The 18,391-nt window shown below is 50.9% G+C and overlaps 1 pseudogene; it reads left to right on the top strand.

The window, feature by feature from the left end:
- Positions 1-419: 419 nt before the first annotated feature.
- On the top strand, positions 420-15,711 carry LOC144247837 (serine/threonine-protein kinase pim-1-like; annotated as a pseudogene).
- Positions 15,712-18,391: the final 2,680 nt, after the last annotated feature.

The raw sequence follows: 18,391 nt of genomic DNA, 5'->3' as shown, positions 1-18,391 counted from the left end.
GAGGGTCAGGTCTCTCAGGAAGTGTTTAATGGGTCTGCTAGGGCATGTAGGAAAGAAATTAGGGAGGCCAAAGCTCACTTTGAACTTAAAATGGCAACTTCAGTAAAGGCTAATAAAAAATGTTTTTACAAATATATTAATGGTAAAAGGAAGGGTAAGGTCAGCCTTTGTTGTTTATTAGATGTGGAAGGGAATTTAATAACTGCAGATGGAGAGAAGGAAGAGGTGCTTAACGCCATCTTTGCCTCAGTCTTTAGTGAGAAGACGATTTTCCTTCAGGACAACTGTCCTCCTGGGCTGGTAGATGGTGTCAGGGAGCAGAGTGGGCCACTGTTATCCAGGGGGAGGCAGTCAGAGAACTGCTGAGCTGCTTGGATGTTCATAAATCCATGGGACCAGATGGGATCCACCCCAGGGCGATGAGGGAGCTGTCAGATGAGCTTGCCAAGCTGCTCTCCATCATTTTCCAGCAGTCCTGGCTCACTGGGGAGGTTCCAGATGACTGGAAGCTGCCCAATGTGATGCCCATTCACAGCAAGGGTGGGAAAGAGGATCCTGGTAATTACAGGCCAGTCAGCCTGACCTCAGTACCCAGTAAGGTCATGGAGCAGTTAACACTGAGTGTCACCACACAGCACTTACAGGATGGCCAGGGTGTCAGACCCAGCCAGCAGGGGTTTAGGAGGGGTAGGTCGTGTTTGACCAACCTGGTCTCCTTTCATGACCAGGTGACCCTCCTGGTGGGTGCGGGACAGGCTGTGGATGTGTCTATTTGGACTCCAGCAAGGCCTTTGGCACTGTCTCCCACAGCACACTCCTGGAAAAGCTGCAGCCCACGGCTGGGACAGGAGCACTCTGTGCTGGGCTCAGAACTGGCTGCATGGCTGACCCAGAGAGTGGTGGTGAGCGGTGCTGCATCCAGCTGGGGACAGTCACCAGTGGTGTCCCTCAGGGCTCTGTACTGGGCCAGCTCTGTTCAATGTTTTTATTGACCACATGGATGAGGGGATTGAGCCTTTCATTAGTAAATCTGCAGATGACACTAAGCTGGGAGCGTGTGTCCATCTGTTGGAAGGTAGGAGGGCTCTGCAGGGAGATCTGGAAGGGTTGGAGGGATGGGCAGAGTCCAATAAGATGAAGCTTAGTAAATCCAAGTTCCCATCCCTGCATCTTGACCACAAACATCCACTGCAACATTACAGGCTGGGGATGGTGTGGCTGGTCAGTGCCCAGGCAGAAAGGGACCTGGGGGCACTGGTCTAAAGCCCGGTTGAACATGAGCCAGCAGTGTGCCCTGGTGGCCCAGAAGGCAAATGGCTCCTGGCCTGGATCAGGAATGGTGTGCCCAGCAGGAGCAGGGCAGTGATTCTTCCCCTGTGCTCGGCACTGGTTGGGCAGCACCTCAAGTGCTGTGCCCAGTTCTGGGCCACCCAGTTTGGGAAGGTCATGGAGGACCTGGAGCATGTCCAGAGAAGGGCAGCAAGGCTGGTGAGGTGATTGGAACACAAGTCCTGTGAGGAACAAGTGAGGGAGCTGGGGTTGTTTAGCCTGGAGAAGAGGAAGCTCAGAGGTGACCTTATCACTCTACACTCCCTGAAAGGTGGTTGCAGTCAGGTGGGGGTTGGTCTCTTTCTCCTCACAGCAGCTGACAGAACCAGAGGACACAGTCTTATGCTGCACCAAGGGAAATTTAGATTGGCTATTAAGAAAATTGTTTTCTATGGAAAGGGTGATAAAGTACTGGAATTGTCTGTCCAGGGAGGTGGTGGAGTCAGCATCCTTGGATATGTTTAAAAAAAGACTGGATGTGGCACTCTGTGCCATGGTTTAGCTATGGTGGTGTTAGGGCATGGATTGGACTTGATGACCTTAAAGGTCTCTTCCAACTCAGTAATTCTATGTTTCTGTGATTATGTGACATCACAGAGCAGGCTCTGACATCACAGGATGCCTGTAGGACATCACAGAGCAGGCTGTGAGGTCACAGAGTGTGCTGTGACATTATAGGGTGGCTGTGTTACATCACTGAAGGTGTTGTGACATCACAGTATGGGTCTGTGAGGCCACAGAGGTGCTGTGTGACATGATAAGTGAGTTCTGACATCACAGAGCAGTCTGTGACATCACAGAGAAGGCTGTGACATCACAGAGGAGGTTGGACATCACAGAAGAGGTTCTGATGTCACAAAGCTGTCTATGACATTTCAGGCTGGCTGTGTGTCATCACAGAATGGGCTGTGAGGCTACATAGAAGACTCTGCCATCATAGATAAGGGCTCTGTGACATCACAGAGCAGCTGTGTGATGTCACAGAGAAGGCTGAGACAATAGAGAGTGGGTTGTGCCATCACAGAGCTGACTGTGAAATCACAGCGCAGGCTGTGACATTAAAGGGAGACTGTGACATCACAGGCTGGGCTGTGACGCCACAGGGCAGATTTTGTGACATCACAGAGCAGACTGGGACCTCAAAGAGTAGGCTGTGACATCACAGAGCAGCTGTATGAAATCCCAGGTGGCCTGTTACATCTCAGAGTGGGCTGTGTGACATCACAGGGGCTGTGTGACATCACAGGGGCTGTGTGACATCACAGTTGGCTGTGTGACATCGCAGGGGCTGTGTGATTTCACTGAGTCGGAGCAGGCGGGGCGCGGCCGTGGCGGGGGTGTCTCTTCTCCCATCCACAAGGTGACACAACAAGGACGGGAGCGAGGCGGCGCCGCCCCTCATCGCCCCGCAGCGCCCAGCAATGGCGGCGGAGATGGCGGCACAGTCCTGGTTGCCATGGCAGCGACAACGCCGAGAGCAGCAGCGCCGCCGATGGCGGGATCGCAACACTACAGCAAAAATTACAGCAGCGTCTTCCCAATTTCTTACAAGAGTCAGAGACGTAATGAAAAAGTACAGCAGGACCGAGTGTTTTCCAAGATACCAAGAAGGATGAACATTATGTCAATCAATGTTATTTCAAATATGATATGGATGAAAATCACTGTATAAAGATAGAAATGTTAGTAATGATTTAATTACCAAAAATGTCTCTGAAAACAAAGAGTTGAGAAAATGTCATCTGATGGAATTTTAGTATTGAGTTTGTAATCTCTGTCTTTGGGTTTTTATAGATAATAATATAAGTAATAGTGATTTTTAAGTTTTATAGATAATACAATAAATAGTGATTGTTAAGTTTTTGTAAGTAATGATAAGTAGTGATTGTTACTAATGTTATATGAGTGCTTTAAAAGGATTGTCTTAAACTATTTTAAACATTTCTTGTTAATAGGTTGATCATAAAATGTGAGTTGTCTGATTTTTGTGATAAGAATTATTATTAAGGTATTAAGGTGTTGTTATAGTATTTACAGTCAGTTTTCATATGTTTTATTGTCTCTTTAGGTGATTGATTACAAGATGTTTTTTCAGGATCCTGTGTTTTTGATTTTTTAACTACTCATGTGTTTTCTTTATCCAATCTTTTATGCAGCTGCAATTCATCTTCCTTTAAAAATTCATTATCCAAATTTTAGTTCAAGATTTCAGACTTCAAATTTTCAGATTTCTGAAGAAAGAGTTTGTTATATTTAGAGAATTTTTGTCTTGAAAGAGATTTTAAACAGGTTCAATTATTTAATAGTTTGATAAATTTTTAATAATAAGGTTTTTTACTTATAACTGTTATTTCTAAGACTTTTGTTTTATAATGTGTTAAAACATATCCTCCAATTAGAGTTTGAGCTCTGGCCAAGCTCTGGCTCTACGTGGATGGTGTGATTGACCCAGGTGTTTTCTGCATCAAAAAGTATTCAAGTCCTTTTGGCTTGACAATTTGACCATGTAGGGCAGCTGAGCCACAAAGGGAGTTTTGGAGAGACATGATCCGGACATGTTTTATCCAAATCTCTGTTGTTTTAAGGTTTATCAGCTGCTTCAGACTCTGGGATGACAATTTGATATAGTAACTATGATTTTATATGTAATATTAATTGTGTATTATCTGATTGATTTTTATTTGTTGTTAGTTTCTTTACTATATGCATTGTTTTGTTCTTGATGTTTTTTCATGTTTATTATAAAGATGTTGATATTTCCATTTCTTCATGCAAATTTTAAGAAACAGAATTGAGAGAGGACCCTCCAGTCCCTGTGGGGAGTGTTGAGTTTGTTTGTGTTTTAGCAGGTGCAGAATCTGGATAGATTTCAGTGAAGAATGTTAAACTTATCAATTTCAAGAGAACACTAATCTCTCCACAAGTAAATCAGAGGATGCACAGCAAAAGTGGATTGTACAAAGATTTGTGTTTCACCCACAGAAGATTGTAGGCTTTTAAGTTTTTTCATAAGTGTGTTTTTAATTATGTTATAGACTTTTTTTACTAAGTTTTAATGAGTTTTAGTAATGCCTGTGATTTTTCTGTTCATTTTGCCATTGCTTTTCAATGGCAAAAGAAAAAGAGGGACAATCAATTAGATAATCAAAAGCATAACATTAAGTTTATCATAAATATAGTTTGTATTTAGAATTAAGTTTGTTCCTTTCATGTTAAACAGAACAATCAAAACCATGAGAAATATGAAGTGGGGTGCACTTCTGTAATACTAACCTCCTTTTTCACCCCACGAGTTGCTTCAGTGCAAGCTCTCACACAATTAAAAATCCGAGCCTACTAGACAGAAAAATAAATTAATATTTCATCTAAAATGTTAAGTGAGCTTGCCACAAATATAGGTAGTATCTGTCATGCAGTTCTGCAAAACAGAACAGCTGCCACTAATTTACTTCTTCTAGCCCAAGGTCATAGTTGTGAAGAATTTGAAGGAATGTGCTGCATGGACTTATCTGATCACTCTACATCTATCCATAAGCAAATACGAAAATTGACCGAGCTAACTCAACAGTTGAAGGTGAAGGACGGATTGGGCTTGGAAGGCTGGCTGAAAGGATTGGGGATCGGACCATGGTTGAGGGACATCATCAAATATGGCATAATAGTTCTAAGCATAATTGTGGTACTTTTGCTTGTTTTGCCCTGTGTGTTTACTTGCTTACAAGGCTTGATGCAGCAGCTTTTGCAGAAAATGTTGAATGCACACCTTCTTGTCCAAAAGGAAAACGGGGGAGATGAAGAGAGCCTGACAGAGGAATGGTTGAACGACAAGGGACATGATACTGTAAAATTAATCCAAATAGGGAGGGCTACGTGACTGCTGCAAAGTTCGCATGGCCCTGAAGAGTAGATGGTGTGCAGAAAGCAGGATATTGAAACTGCTTGGTATGTAGAAGTAGATAGAGAAGAACAAAGAGGTACTAAGCTGTTCTAACTGCAAGGCCAGCTGGACAGGCATGTATCGATCATAAAAATACTTTTAAGATAATAGTACAAGTCACATAGTAACCAATCATGAGCTTGGCTTTTGCAATATGTATGAGCTAATTAACGAACATATATAAACTGTGTAATCTGTCACAATAAACTGAGACTTGATGATCATGATAGCATGAGTCTTGTCTCCCGCGGCATTCCCTCTAACAACGGTCACTCTGCTCCAGTTTCCCCCAGAGAAGTCCAACACTGCTCATGCACAGGGGGGTCCCCTGTCCCCCCGGGTCCCCCCGCCCCCGTCGCTGCAGCCTCCCCCAGAGGATGTTCCACGAGATCGACCCCAGAGCCTGACACAGGGACGAGGGCTGGGGCTGTGGAAGGTGGGATGGGGGGACAGGGACCCCCTGGCAGTGTCCCTGTGTCCCCCAGGGCCAGAGCCTGGGCCAGGGCTCCTTCACCCTGTTACCAACGAGGGCTTGAGAGCGCTGAAAAGTCCCCGGCAAGGGAGCAGCAAAAACCAGATTTAATATTAAGCGACAGCACCACAAAGTTCCCTGGCAAGAGTCACTCTGCTCCTGACTGAACACTTCAGGCACCCCTAGGAAACAAATCAACCACAAATCCAAACAAAATCCAAAAATGATCAGAGAACTGTCCCTTTATGTGGCATAGGGACACATAGGACAGTGAGGGCAAGGATAAAAGGAATATGGCCCAAAAGCTGAACAGAGGTCAAAATTAACAGGACTTAAATTATACCTTAACCTTAACTTCTGCCTTCAACTTCAAAATCTAGCAAAAGAACAGAGTTTAACAGTATTTAACCTAACTTATAACCTATGACTTTTCAATTTAACAGAGGAATATCATTTAATACTATTTAGCTCAGCTTATAACTTATAGCAATAGAACAACTCTTAGCAGCATTTAACTTAGCTTAGGCTGCATCACTTGACCTCACTTACAGGCCTGACAGGCTCAGCTATCCAGGGCACTCAGAGCCCTCAGGGAGCAGCATTTCTGCCACATTCCCCAGCACAGGCACTCCTGTGTGCACAGAGACACAGAGAGTCAGTGCAAGGCACCTGTGAGAAATTCCCCTGAGGGCAGGGAAATGCTCCCTGAGGATGCTTTGACATCTCCCCAGCAGGGAAGGGTTGAGCCTGGAGGAGTGGGGGGATCGGCCCAGGCTCCCTCGTTGTTTGGGATCCCCGAGTGCAGCAAACGGGAGAGTTCCCGGCTCGGAGAGGCCCCACTCAGAGGGAGTCGCTGGCCCAGGAGAGCTCCAAGGGCTCCTTTTGGAGCGCTGTTTGTAGGGCCCCAAGAGAGGGGCTGCAGTCCCAGCCATGTTTCATCCTGGCCGCACTTGGCATCAGCAGCTTTCTTTGGCAGGGTGAGAACAGGGATGTTGTGCCACTGAGGGGACACAAACAGTTCCCAGGGCTGCTCCTAAAGTAACCAGGAGCTGGCTGGGCAGCAGCAGTGCCTGGAGCAGACAGTGTTTGTGATGAGCTCTAGAGGAGCTGAGCCCAGGGGCTGTTGGCCAAGGCCGAGGCCCAGTGAGCATTTCTCAGCTGGCAGGGTGGCCTGAAAAGGGGAGGGGGAAATGCACCAGCACAGGAACCATGGAACCAAAGAAGCATTGTGACACTGTGGGGCCTGTGAGACCTAGGCACCATTGTGAAATGTGGGGCACCATGGAACAATGGACACCATTGTGACACTTGGGGGACACATTGGATCATGGAGACCATTGGGATACTATGATACCCAATGGAATCAGCAAAGCATTGTGACACTCTGAGGCCTCATGGAACCAGTGAGACCATTGTGACCCTGGGGTCCCCACAGAACCAAGAGGACCATTGTGACACTGTGGGGGCCTCATGTCATCAGTGGTCCATTGTGACACTGTGGAGCCAAAGGAGACCACTGTGACACTGCAAACCCCCATGGTCCAAAGGTCCATTGTGACATTGTGGGCCTCATGGATCAGAGGACTCACGTGTCATTGTGGGGCCTGGGGAACCATGGAGACCATTGGGACACTCCATGACCTCATGGAATCGTTGGAACCATTGTGAAACTAGGAGGTCTCATGGAACCCAGGGGCTATTGTAACACTGTGGGACCCCATGCAACCAAAGGAACACAGAACAGGTCTGGCTGGTTTGGCCTCCGTGGACTGCCTGACTGGTCCAGCTGACCTTGGCATGTTAAAGGTCTCTTCTCCTCTGCTACTGGGGCTCACTGGGACAGAAAACACTGGGGCTCCCTGCTTTCCTTCCAATGGAAAAGAACTGTCCTTCTCCTCCAAGTGCCCATGGCCAGAATTGGGATTTTACGTCCAAATGTCCTTTTATCCAGGGATTGTTCCCATAGGAATATTGCCAGGACAAGTCTGGTTGGCAGTGGTTTCATGAGGGTCACCTCCCATCTGTCCCCAAAACACTGGGGAAGGCTCCATGCTTTCCTTCCTATGGGAAAGAATTGTCCTGTTGTGGTGTGGTCTTTTTTAGTTTGATATTTGTTCTGTGTATGTTCAACCCCCAACCCCTAATCTCCTCCCTTCCCCAGTTGTCAATCTTCCCAAGCTCTTCCCTACCCCCCTCCTCTCCAAGTTGTCAATCCTCCCTTTCCCTGCCCCTTTCCCCAGAACATTCCCTGTCACTCCTCATAGCCTCCTCCCCTGCTTCCAGAGCATTCCCTGTCTATTTAGTGAGGCTCAACACCCTTTTGGTTACTTTGTGTTACTCCTCTCCCCTGTTTCCCCTGATAGGTTTGTGCTCTGTTAGTCCCTCCTTAGACTCTTCCCCAGGCGTACCCTCAGTGGTTGCTGTTCCTATACCCCGCCTCTTGAGTTCTGGTATAAAACCTTTGCTCGCCCTCCCCAGAGGGTCTTGGGGCTCACTGAATGAAACCATCCTGTTCGCCCCCAAGTCCTGTGTTGCCTCCCCACGCCAAGTGGGACTGCAGAGCTTCACAGGGGGAGCAGCCGCCCGTTCTCTTCCCTCTCACCGCCCAGCACTCCACTGCTCGGGGTATCGCGGCAAGAGAGGCTGCCCGCATTGCAACACTGTCCTGCTTCTCCAGGTGCCCATGGCCAAAATTGGGATTCTGTCTCCAAAATTCCCTATATCCAGAGGCTGCCTGCAGACAATCTGCTATTCCTGACAAGTCTGGCTGACCTTGGCTTTGTGAGGCTCTCATCTGCTTTCCAAACACTGGGGCTCTGTACTTTCCTTCCTATGGAACAGAACTATTCTTATCCAGGTGCCTATGTCCAGAATTGGGATTTCACCTCCAACATTGCCTGGTGTGAAAGACTGGAGGAGATTGTTGGCTGGAAACATTTTGTGTATGAGGGAGGAAGAGGCAGGTCCAGCCTTGCCTGGACCTGGAACCCCAATCCCCCCAGAGCCTCTATCCCAGCCCAGCAGTGTCTGCCAGTCCCTGGCACAGCACAGGCAATGCTCCACAGCCACCTCTGGAGCTCCCAGCCCAGCTCCTGAGTGACCAAATGACCCCAAGTCCTCCCTGGGGCTGGCGCAGCAGAACTCAGAGGCACCAGCGGCTCCAGCTGGGAAATGGAGTGTGGGATGGGGCTGTGAAAGCCCTGCCTGGGCTGTGCCAAGCAGGACACACAAGCCCTGACCCTCATCCCCCAAGCAACTCTCTCAAGGAGACATTTAAAAGGAATTACAATAATTTGTGTACTCTGAGTTAGATTCACTGGAGAAATAGTGCCCCACAGCTCATTAATATTCAGAATAATTGAACAAGTCAAGCCTCTGGGAATATTTTGATTTAAGTTTTCAAATCTTTTGTGATTAATTAGGCAGGCTATAGTAGTGTATTCAAAGTGAATGCTTTATTTTTACAAAGACACAGAAAAGAATTGTTAGGTCCTGTTTCATTTTTTTACTCCACATAAATGAATATGTGCAATCTCCACTTGACACTGAATCCAAGTACCTCCTCATGCAGTTGGAATAGATATGAAAATCAAGACCCTTGATGGCTGACAATCCATCAGACTCTGTCCCTACCCCCACTCCACCATTTCCCCCATCCAAGCCTGGCACTCAGAGCAGCCTTGTGCAAATCTGAGCTCCCTCCAGCCCAGGCTGCACCTGCAGGTTTCAGCTCCTTGGCTCCAACCCCCACCTGCTTTCCTTGGAGTAAGAGCTGCCTGAAGACACAGAGGGATGTTCATTTCTTGTCAGCCAACAAAGCCAAGGGAAGGCACAGCTCCATCAAGTGCAGAAGTCATTCGTCTGCTGACTATTAAATCCACTTTGTACAGTAGCCAGTCTCAGAGCAATGTAAAACACTTTCTGTGTCCAGCACAGATCCCAAGGTCCCCCCAAACCCACCCTGCCCCGATTCTGCCCAGATTTTCTCTTTCCACACAGGAGTCACAGGCTGAAGTCAGGAGCTTCCTCCATGCCCAGAGGGAGGAAAAGAGAGAAAGTGGATGAAGACCTCTCCTGTGCAGAGCCAAGGTCCCAAGTGCCCCTGCAGTGGGAACCACAACTCATCAGGTTTGTGTCCTTTGGGCTCAGGGATGGTGACACTCAGAGGCACAGAAAGGTTTCTTGCCAACAAACAGGAGTTGAACATTTGAACAATTTAATAACCATCACAGACTTTCCTTTTTCTTAGAACTGTTTAAACCTGCTCTGGACTGAAAACCCAGAAAAACACCAGCAGCTCACACCTGTGGCCCACCGAGGTCTGGGACCCTGCATTCCAGTGCCAGAGGGACTGAGAAGAGACCGAGTGAGCCAACTACAACCCACAAAAAGGACTTTCTGAATTGCCATCTCTTCAGAACTCTGAGGGGGTTTATTTCATATTATTCATGCTTGTGAACACTTTACTTGTTAAATAAACTGATTTTTTCCATTTTCTCCAGGGAAGTCTTCTCCTGAAATAGTAGGGAGAGGGGCTGCTTGAACTTGATTTGTAGACGGACTCCTTTTGGAGGTTTCCTCACAAAATTTGCCCTAAACCAGGACAAACAGTCACAATTGTGCCACTTCACCAGTGGCACAACTCCCCAGCCCCCCAGGAAAAGAAAGGACATGTAAAGTTCTCTAAACATTTGGCCTGCTTTGCTGCAAAAGTTGTGCTGCATACACAGGGCAGTGTGGAAAGCCAAGAGAAGCTGCAGCAGGTGGCAAATCTTGGGACAGAAGCTCGACCTTGTTCTCCATGAGAGGTTCTTGTCAAGAGCAGACAGGAGAAGATTCCTGGAGAAGTGGAGCAGCTTTGCAGAAGTGCAATGAAAATGAAAGAAAGTATCTAAGATGTTTTCCTCTTTCTTTCTATGCTCCCCTTTTCCATGTTGCACGACTTCTCCATGCCATGAATTCCAAATGGATCTCACCTCTAAGATGGGTCATTTAGCAAGTTATAAACACTCTAAAATACCATGAGCTACACGCAGTTTTCCTTCCCCTGTTTTTACTGGAAAGCAACGCTGGAGACATAAGTGCAGTGCTTGGGTCAGGTAGGAATCCTACAGCAAGGGAATGTGCCCCAAGGGTGTTTGAGCCTCAGCAAGGACAATGCACGGCAGCGACACAGCAGAGGGGATTCCTCTGCCAGTGTGCAGGAGTCAGGACTCTGGATCTGGGCTCCACACTGCAAAGTTCCCGTGTCTGGACAGACGAAGGGGCTGTCCCCGGGGCGCGCGGGGCTCGGCCGTGGGGCTCGTGGGGCGAGCGGGGAACGGACACGCGGACAAACGGCCTCGGTGCTTCAGTTGCAGAGGCAGCAGCGGCGGCGGCGGCAGCAGCGGCGGCAGCAGCGGCAGCAAAAGCAGTTTTTCTCTTCTTTCTCTTTCTCTTCTCCCTCTCCCGCTGTCGGACACCTTCCCCTCGGTGTCCTTAGCCGGTGTCCCTCTCCTCTCCCCGCCTCCTTCTCCCCATGCCGGGCCGGGCCATGCCCCCGGCCCGCCCCCGGCCCCGGGCGGGGCTGCCCCGTCCCCGGCCCCGCCCGCCCCGCCGCGGTCTCGCCTCCGCCCGGCTCTGGCCGTGCTGGCGGTGGCGCTGCCGGGCGGGCATCAGTGCCTGGGGCTGGGCCGGCATCGCCGCCCTTTGGCTCCGCCTGGCCCGAGCCCGGCCCCGGCCCCGCCGCAGGGTCCGGCCCCGGCGCCGGCGCCTCCCGGGCCCCGCGGAGGACACACGCAGCACGGCCGCTCCCGCCGCCCCCGCTGCGGCTTCCCCGGCCCGAGCTCCGCCGCTCGGCAGCGCGGCCGCCGGCCCCGAGCCTCCCGTGTCCCGTTGCCGAGACCGAAGGCCTGGGGATGGCCGGCCCGAGGCGCTCGGGGGGCGCTCGGGGGCCGCTGCTGGCCCCGGGCCGAGCGCTGACAGCCGCGTCCCGCCCGCAGGGAAGGCGCAGGAGGCCCTGCAGGAGCGGTACCGAGTGGGTTCGCTGCTGGGGCGCGGCGGCTTCGGCAGAGTGTTCGCAGCCACGCGGCTCTCGGACGGCGCCCCGGTGAGCGGCGGGGCCGGCGGCGGGCATGGAGGAGGAGGAGGAGGAGGAGGAGGAAGGAGAAGGAGGAGAAGGAAGAGAAGGAGCAGGAGGAAGGAGGGAGAGGAGGAGAAGTGGGAAGAAGGGAGAGGAGGAGGAGGAGTGGGAAGGAGGGAGAGGAGGAGGAGGAGGATGGAGGAGGAAGTGAAGGAGGAGGAGGAAAGAGGAGGCAGAACAGGAGGAGAAGGAAGGAGGGAGAGAAGAAGGAGAAGGAAGGAGGGAGAGGAGGAGAAGGATGATGGAGGAGGAAGAGAAGGAGGAGGCGGAGGAGGAGGAGAGGGAAGCAGGAGGATGGGGCTCGGCAGGGCGGGCGGCGAGCTCAGCCCGCTGCTGCCTTTGGCTTGCAGGTGGCCATCAAAAGGGTGCCACGGAACCGCGTCCGGCGCTGGGGCGAGCTGGTGAGTGAGCGGGGCCAGCGGGAACAGCCGGGCCGTGCCGGGCGGGGATGAGGCGAGGCCCGGCATGGGGGAAGCCACCAGGACGCCTCGATGGGGAGCGGGCGTGGGGCCAGCGCAGGGCGCAGAGCATCCCGGGCAGGCTGAGGGGTTCCCCTGCCCTGGCACGACATCAGTCCCACTGGTGGCACCGTGGTCCTCCCGCAGCCCGACGGCACCAGCGCACCCCTGGAGATCGTCCTGCTGGACAAGGTGTCCACCGGCTTCCCTGGTGTGGTCCAGCTGCTGGAGTGGTTTGAGCTCCCCAACAGCATCGTGATGGTGCTGGAGCGGCCGGAGCGGTCTCAGGACCTCCTGCATTTCATTCGGGCACGGAGGTTCCTGTCTGAAGAGGTGGCACGGGAGCTGTTCCGCCAGGTGCTGGAGGCCGTGCGGCACTGCACCAGCCGCGGGGTCCTGCACCGCGACATAAAACCAGAGAACATCCTGGTTGACCTGGCCACTGGCCAGGCAAAATTGATCGACTTTGGCTGTGGCACCTACCTGCAGGACACAGCCTACACTGACTTTGCAGGTGAGCCCGGGCAGGGGTGTGCTCCTGGTCCCACCATCTCATGGCCCAACATCTCACAGGCCAAGCTGGGTGTGGCAGCGAGGATTCTCCCTTTTGCTGCCAGTCAGGGTACTGAGTCTTTACCTGAGTTGCTTTTGAGCGGGGCTGGGTGGGGAGGCATCTTCCAGCCCTGCTGGCGGCCTTTGCCCAGCACTCTGCCTGGGGCTGGGGTTGGAGCAGCAGCTGCCAGCCTGACAAAAGCACCCATGGGTGGGGGTAGCAGAGGAGGGGGCCAGGACCAGTGCACCAGCCAGTTTGGTGTGCAGGCAAGAGGAAGGGCTTGGACTGCTCCACTCACCTTGTTTTCATAATATTTTATGAAAACATAAAATATTGCCTTCATAATATCTTTGGGGCACTGCAGGTAGGGAAGATAAGGACCTGTTTTTTTCCCCCAGCCCTGAGTGGGTTTTTTCTTTATATGTCATGGTCAGGCCTTGCTGGGGCTTCTGCTGCCCTCTTCCAACACCAGTGGCTTCTTGTCCAGCCCTGAGTTTGTACACAATCCCAGGTGCTGGCGAGAGTGCAGCAGTCATCCCATGTGCCACTGGGGCAGCCCCTGCATGCCCAGGGATGCTGGGGCCAAGCTCTGGAAGCAGCAGCATCCCCCTGATGAACTCCATTTGTATTCCACAGGAACACTGTCATACAGCCCCCCGGAATGGACCCGCTTGGGCTGGTACCATGGCGAGGCAGCAACGATCTGGTCCCTGGGCATCCTGCTGCACCAGATGGTCTGTGGGCAGCACCCTTTCAGGAGGGGCCGGAAGATCAGCTGGGACCATCAGCTCTCGCTGCCACAGCGGCTCTCTCCAGGTGGATCCTCATCTCTGGCCACGGGGGAATACCAGTGCTGGGAGACAGCAGCGGGCTCGTGAGCATCTCGCTCTGGCAGCCGCTGAGGAGGTGGCACATGTCCTGCTCTCCTGCTCTCCTCCACAACAGGGAATTGATAGGAAAGTTTAGGCCCAGCTGGGAGCACAAAAGCAGCATGGCCTGGGCATGGGAAGAGTGGGGCAAAGCAGACAGGAGCCTTCTCTAGCTGACTGGTGGTTTCTGGTTTCTCTGCCCAGAGTGCCAAGAACTTATCAGGTGGTGCTTATCCATGCACTTCTTGGACAGACCTTCCTTAGAAGACCTGTTCTGTGAACCTTGGATACAGGATAGTCACCTGTCATAGATGAAGGGAGAGAGCCTCATGCACACTTTGCTGCAGGGCCCTGGTAAGTTACAGCTCCACACATGCCCTGGCAATCAGAAGCAAGGAAACCCAGACTTTTTTCCTTGCCTATATCAATGCACTGGGGTTGTTTGGTGGGAGTATGCAGCCCTTGTGCTGGAGCTGAGCTGCTCTACCCAGCACTGGTGGCTGCCATCCAAGGTGGTTTTGCTTGTCCCAGTTGCCTGACAGCTGGGGCCCTGGGCAGAACCCTGACAGCCTGGTCTGACCCCCAGGGAAGGAGAAGGAGCCCCTGGAGAAGCTGTACCAGGTGGGGCTGCTGGAGACAGCAAGGACAACATCAAGGATGATAACCTCTTCCTCAACTTGGCTACTGGCAGCTGAAGATGATGAACTTTTGGCACCTTCTCCAAAGCCAGGCTCCACAGTGAATTTGCAGATGAGTCCACAGCTGGGGAAATGCTCCCAGATTTGTACATTGCTCAGACTGGCTGGGAACAAAAGGTTCCCCCTGTGCTGGGCAGATGCAACTTCAGTCGGCTGCCCAGCTGCTTTTTGGCAGGGCTGGGGGCATGGGTTGGGGTGGATACAAAATGGGAGTTGGCTCCTGGCCCTGCTAACAGCCCCCACCACCCAGCATGGCCTGGGCTGAGGCTGGGGCTGGGGCAGCCAGCCCGACACAAACAAACCCCCATGGTGGGAGCAGAGGTGGGACTCCAGAACCTGTGCAGGGGCTGCTGTGCTTTGCAGGCAAGGAATGGCTTGGGCTGCTCCACATCCCTTGTTTGCTTTGGGATCACTGTTATTTTGGGAGGCAGTGCAGGAGGGAAGAGAGAAAGTGTGGGCTTCTCTCCCCCATGGGTGGGATTTTCCCTAGCATGAGGGGGTTGGGCCTTCCTCAGATCCCTGACAGAGATAAGAGTTTTTTTATTGCTTCCCCTTGTCTCTAATCACTTTTCAACAGTTTGTTGTTTGTTTTTCTCGAAGAAGCGTTCTCTGTATGGTCCAGTCAGGATTGGGAAGCGATTGGGAGCAGCTGCAGCGTGGATGGGCCGTGCCCTTGGAGAAGGCTGAGGACATCATTTGGGACCAGCTTTTCTCCCAGCGGAGGATGGCGTGAGGTGAGTCCCGGCCTGCTTGGCATGGTGGGATCAGAGCTTTTGGGAGATGGCAACAAGCACAAGGAGTCTCCTGCTCTGGGCAGCTGCTGAGGGCTGGATGTGCTGTGGCTGGCTGCAGGCTTGGAATGTCCTGCCCTCCTGCTCTGCTCCCAAAGGCAGCAGTGATGGGCAGCTCTGGGCATGGCTCTGGGCACAGCCAGCATGGCCTGGGCTCTGTGGGCAGCTGGGACAAGGGGACAGGAGCCTTCAGCTGACGGGTGGTTTCTGGTTTCTCTCCTTGCAGCCAGGCTCTGCAGGTGCTGAGGCTGCCCTGGGCTCTGCCAGGGCTCTGCTGGGCTCTGCCCTGGGCACAGCTGGGCTGGCTCTGCCCTCACATTGCTCTGACAGCTTTGCATCAGACGAGCCCGTTTGAGCACAGTGCCTGAGCTTTCTCCTTTGGCAGGTGAGTGAGACTCCCCTGCAGGCCAGGAGATTGCAGCTGGGGACACACATCCAGTTGGCAAGGACCCAGACTCTCCACAGTCCCAGCTGAACCCCTGAATCTCTGCAGGAATGCCTGGATCTCCACTATTCATTCTTCATTTCTTTTTGGCTGGAATTGTGCAGTTGCACTTTCTTCCTCCTCTAGAAGTGCCATGAGTGGCCAAAGCTGGCAAGTGAGCCGTGTTCCTGAGGCAATGCAGTCTGGAGCTGATGAATGGAGAGTTGCCCTTCCCACTTCCAAACCAGAGCAAAAGGCCGTAAGTGGGATTTTTCATCCATAAGAAACCCCTCAAAATTTCAGAGGGAATGTGCAGCTCATTCACAGAGTGAGAAGGAAGGTCATCTTCTAAAGGATTTGGGGTTTGACAGAGTTTAGATTCCCAGTCCTGTCTGGATTTGGAAGGGCCCCAATCAATTTCCTATTGCTTTGACCACAATTTAAAATAACAATGTTGGAAACAACCCCCAAAAACTTTAAAAAAGGCTGCTGAGGTCAGTAAGATGGATCCATGCCATCAGCACATTTACAATGTAAATAACTGAGTTCTCTTTTTAAAAAGATCATTTACCTCTTAATGCAAAGTTACAGAAGATGTTTCACTAACACTTGGATTTTATTTTTATCTTTTACAATTCATCTAATTGTTTTTTTTTTTCTTTTTCCTTTTTTTTTCCCTAAATAGAGGTCCTGGCCCTCTTCCAGCCAAAGGGGAAAGGGCCCCACCAAGCCTTGTTACCCACAGATAACATGGTAAAGCTGAACACTAAAGAACCTTGTGGGCATTATTCTGGAATTAAAAAGGTGCCAGCTCCATGGACAACAGAATTATTGTTCCTAACTTGAATGAGATTGAGCAAAAAGAATGAAGAATTGTGTCACTAAAGTACTACAGATGTCTGTAATTTGTACCTTGATAGTCAGCCAGAACCTTTGTTTGCCAAAACACTACAGAGTTTCACCAAGGGATCAGTCATCAAAAATGTTTTGAAAATGTAAAGACCAAGGTAGCCAAAGCACTCAGTGTCACTAATTGCTGGGTATGTTCTCAGCTGAAGCTGGGAGGAATGGGGTTCCCTTGGAGGGCCCACCCTGTGGGGTGGCCAGAACTCTGTCAATGGGCTCTGCCTCGTAACGGAGTTAGTGAAGGGACAGTTACAGAAAACTCTGCTGTGGAACACAGGAATACAATGATCAGTGAGACAGGATTCACTCAGATTTCCCGTCAGGAGAAACCCAACCCTGTTATAGTTCTAGAGGCTACAGTGTCAGAAGATTTCTGTGCTTTAGCATCACTGCCAATGTCAGTAGAACTTGGGGTGCTGCAGCTGGTCAGTGTCAGTGTCACACCACTCCCAGCTGCAGGGCCACCATTTAGGCTCCTTCAGCAACAAGCACACGGAAGACTTAGGGCCCAGAGAACATTTTCCACTCAAAGAGTGTCTTGGGTTTCAGAAAGCAAAAGATTCTGGTTCGCCCTGCGCCCCATGTGTGCTGCCCTGTCCTGTGGAGTTGACATGAAGGAGCTGAATGGATTATTAGAATAGGTAGCAAATGATGCTGTTAAAATGTCCAATAGCACATCCTATGAGCTCCAACAAACACAAATGGGGACTCCAGAGAACTACACGGCCTCGGATTATCTACTTGCTGGCCAAGGAGGAACCTGGGCTATCAGGGGATGAGGATGTTGCACTGCTAGCCGTGATGGGTTTGAAGGCCAACAGCCAGGAATCACCTTGGCAGAAAGAGCAGTAGAAGAGTGGCAGAAAGAAGAAAATTCTTCTGGGTGGGATTGGCTTCATGGCTGCCAAATTGGAGGCTGCTGTGAAATGCATTCGTGGCAGGGCCTGTCATCATTGCAGTGTGTGCACTTGGTGAGTTGCTGGGACACTTTGTGCTGGGAAGTGGAGTATTGAGACCTTTCTTAAAAGATAGTGTCAAGAAAAGAGAGGCATTTGGTAAATAAGAGAGAAGAGCAACAATTTAGGCATGTTTTAAAAGGAATGTGAATAGCTCTGAGTAATAAACTGCACTTAATTGTAGAACAAGAGGAGATGCCTTTTTGCTTAATACTTAAATGTAAGCTGTGTTACTGAAAGAATTGTTACAAAGGTTGTAGTTGATTGTAGGTCTCAGGACCAGTCAAAGTACCAAGGCCTGAACAGGCTCTGAGGCAAAGCTCACCTTTAGATGAACCTTCCAAGCAAATGTTGTATTTGTATCCACTCATTTAAGAAGCATGATTAACAACATGATCAATGTATGTGTTCCTTGATAAAACATGGATTTATCTTTCTGTATTTAGAAACAGACAAGGCCCCATGTGGCCTTGTTTGGGGGTGAAGGATCAAAGTCAACTCCCTTGGTTCCTCCTTCAGCCCTGGCCAGGCTTTGGGAGAAAGCAGTCAGGAGAATGAAAGCAGATGTTCTCACACTAGCAGTGATGCCAGCTTGTTTGTTAAACAGTGTAAAAGCTGGGTCCTCTCCCAGCTTTGGGGTTGGAGCTTCATTGGCTGCAGACGTGGAGGCACCTGCAGGAATTCCCAGTGTCTGGGAGTGGCTCTCCAGTCCTTGGCTTCCCCCAGCTGATGTGTGGCTGTGGATGATGGTAAAGCCTGAGGCTAACTGGTGATGGATCTTTCCTTAATCACTCCAGGCAATCTCTGGTAACAATGACTGGATGCATTGCTGAGCTTTTTTGTAATGCTTTGCTAATGATGATGTGCTTTGCTGAGC

The sequence above is a fragment of the Lonchura striata genome, chromosome 32, assembly GCF_050655825.1.
Source record: "Lonchura striata isolate lonStrDom1 chromosome 32, ASM5065582v1, whole genome shotgun sequence".
Classification (NCBI taxonomy): Eukaryota; Metazoa; Chordata; class Aves; order Passeriformes; family Estrildidae; genus Lonchura; species Lonchura striata.
Note: the sequence above shows the minus strand (reverse complement) of the source record. Positions and strands in the feature narration are given on the sequence as shown.